Here is a 2,500-nt window from a genome sequence, read left to right as displayed (position 1 = left end):
TTAAGAATTAATACAGGTCTAAAGTTAATGTGTTTGAGCACTTACAGCCAAACCACACTGGACATGCCCAATCTCGTCTGATCTTGGAAGCTATGCAGTGTTGGGACTGGTTAGTACTTGGATGGGTGACTACCTAGGAATCCTAGGTGCTGTAGGTAATTTTAAACTGCCATAACATTCTTTTCTATTACATTTTACATTTAATTTTTTCAACTTATCAATGAATTTACTTGTGTTAAGAAGTAAAAGCGGTCTAAATTTAATGCTTTTGAGCACCTACAGCCAAACCACAGTGGACATGGCCAATCTCGTCTGATCTTGGAAGCTATGCAGTGTTGGGCCTGGTAAGTACTTGGATGGGAGACCACCTGGGAATACCAGGAGCTGTAGGTAATTTTATACTGCCAGAACATTCTTTTCTATTACATTTTACATTTAATTTTTTCAACTTAACAATGAATTTACTTGAGTTAAGAAGTAATAGAGGTCTAAATTTAATGCTTTTGAGCACCTACAGCCAAACCACACTGGACATGCCCAATCTCGTCTGATCTTGGAAGCTATGCAGTGTTGGGTCTGGTTTGTACTTGGATGGGAGACCACCTTGGAATACCAGGTGCTGTAGGTAATTTTAGACAGCCAAAACATTCTTTTCTATTACATTCTACATTTCATTTTTTCAACTTATCAATGAATTTACTTGAGTTAAGAAGTAAAAGAGGTCTAAAGTTAATGGTTTTGAACACCTACAGCCAAACCACACTAGACATGCCCAATCTCGTCTGATCTTGGAAGCTATGCAGTGTTGGGCCTGGTTAGTACTTGGATGGGAGACCACCTGGGAATACTAGGTGCTGTAGGTAATTTTATACTGCCATAACATTCTTTTCTATTACATTTTACATTTCATTTTTCAACTTATCATTGAATTTACTTGAGTTAAGAAGTAAAAGAGGTCTAAAGTTAATGTTTTTGAGCACCTACAGCCAAACCACACTGGACATGCGCAATCTCGTCTGATCTTGGAAGCTATGCAGTGTTGGGCCTGGTTAGTACTTGGATGTGAGACCACCTGGGAATACCAGGAGCAGTAGGTAATTTTATACTGCCATAACATTCTTTTCTATTAAATTTTACATTTAATTTTTCAACTTATCATTGAATTTACTTGAGTTAAGAAGTAAAAGAGGTCTAAAGTTAATGTTTTAGAGCACCTACAGCCAAACCACACTGGACATGCCCAATCTCATCTGATCTTGGAAGCTATGCAGTGTTGGGCCTGGTTAGTACTTGGATGGGAGACCACCTGGGAATACCAGGTGCTGTAGGTAATTTTATACTGCCATAACATTCTTTTCTATTACATTTTACATTTAATTTTTTCAACTTATCAATGAATTTACTTGAGTTAAGAAGTAATTGAGGTCTAAAGTTAATGTTTTTGAGCACCCACAGCCAAACCACAGTGGACATGCCCAATCTTGTCTGATCTTGGAAGCTATGCAGTGTTCGGCCTGGTTAGTACTTGGATGGGAGACCACCTGGGAATACCAGGAGCTGTAGGTAATTTTATACTGCCTTAACATTCTTTTCTATTACATTTTACATTTAATTTTTCAACTTATCATTGAATTTACTTGAGTTAAGAAGTAAAAGAGGTCTAAAGTTAATGTTTTTGAGCACCTACAGCCAAACCACACTGGACATGCCCAATCTCGTCTGATCTTGGAAGCTATGCAGTGTTGGGCCTGGTTAGTACTTGGATGGGAGACCACCTGGGAATACCAGGTGCTGTAGGTAATTTTATACTGCCATAACATTCTTTTCTATTACATTTTACATTTAATTTTTTCAACTTATCAATGAATTTCCTTGAGTTAAGAAGTAATAGAGGTCTAAAGTTAATACTTTTGAGCACCTACAGCCAATCCACACTGGACATGCCCAATCTCGTCTTATCTTGGTAGCTATGCAGTGTTGGGCCTCGTCAGTACTTGGATGGGAGACCACCTGGGAATACCAGGTGCAGTACGTAATTTTATACTCCCATAACATTCTTTTCTATTACATTTTACATTTAATTTTTTCAACTTATCAATTAATTTACTTGAGTTAAGAAGTAATACAGGTCTAAAGTTAATGTTTTTGAGCACCTACAGCCAAACCACACTGGACATGCCCAATCTCGTCTGATCTTGGAAGCTATGCAGTGTTGGGACTGGTTAGTACTTGGATGGGTGACTACCTAGGAATCCCAGGTGCTGTAGGTAATTTTAAACTGCCATAACATTCTTTTCTATTACATTTTACATTTAATTTTTTCAACTTATTAATGAATATACTTGTGTTAAGAAGTAAAAGCGGTCTAAATTTAATGCTTTTGAGCACCTACAGCCAAACCACAGTGGACATGCCCAATCTCGTCTGATCTTGGAAGCTATGCAGTGTTGGGCCTGGTAAGTACTTGGATGGGAGACCACCTGGGAATACCAAGAGCTGT

General features: G+C 38.1%; 2 non-coding genes and 8 pseudogenes across 2 annotated transcripts; all 10 read left to right on the top strand.

Annotated features, from left to right (window-relative positions):
- Window positions 1–39: 39 nt before the first annotated feature.
- Window positions 40–158, top strand: LOC148452048 (5S ribosomal RNA; annotated as a pseudogene).
- A 116-nt stretch (window positions 159–274) lies between these two features.
- Window positions 275–393, top strand: LOC148452047 (5S ribosomal RNA; annotated as a pseudogene).
- A 116-nt stretch (window positions 394–509) lies between these two features.
- LOC148452046 (5S ribosomal RNA) lies at window positions 510–628 on the top strand (annotated as a pseudogene).
- Window positions 629–744: 116 nt separating this feature from the next.
- LOC148452045 (5S ribosomal RNA) lies at window positions 745–863 on the top strand (annotated as a pseudogene).
- A 115-nt stretch (window positions 864–978) lies between these two features.
- Window positions 979–1,097, top strand: LOC148452044 (5S ribosomal RNA; annotated as a pseudogene).
- Window positions 1,098–1,212: 115 nt separating this feature from the next.
- On the top strand, window positions 1,213–1,331 carry LOC148452043 (5S ribosomal RNA). The gene has a single exon (XR_015875150.1). It is a non-coding gene; the product is annotated as a 5S ribosomal RNA (ribosomal RNA).
- Window positions 1,332–1,447: 116 nt separating this feature from the next.
- Window positions 1,448–1,566, top strand: LOC148452042 (5S ribosomal RNA; annotated as a pseudogene).
- A 115-nt stretch (window positions 1,567–1,681) lies between these two features.
- LOC148452041 (5S ribosomal RNA) lies at window positions 1,682–1,800 on the top strand. The gene has a single exon (XR_015875015.1). It is a non-coding gene; the product is annotated as a 5S ribosomal RNA (ribosomal RNA).
- Window positions 1,801–2,151: 351 nt separating this feature from the next.
- LOC148452040 (5S ribosomal RNA) lies at window positions 2,152–2,270 on the top strand (annotated as a pseudogene).
- Window positions 2,271–2,386: 116 nt separating this feature from the next.
- LOC148452039 (5S ribosomal RNA) overlaps window positions 2,387–2,500 on the top strand; it is a 119-nt pseudogene continuing 5 nt past the window's right edge.

Source organism: Taudactylus pleione, unplaced genomic scaffold (genome assembly GCF_031769625.1).
Source record: "Taudactylus pleione unplaced genomic scaffold, aTauple2 ptg001184l, whole genome shotgun sequence".
In the NCBI taxonomy this organism is placed as follows: domain Eukaryota; kingdom Metazoa; phylum Chordata; class Amphibia; order Anura; family Myobatrachidae; genus Taudactylus; species Taudactylus pleione.
The sequence above is the reverse complement of the archived record's forward strand: the minus strand, read 5'-3'. Positions and strand labels throughout refer to the sequence as shown.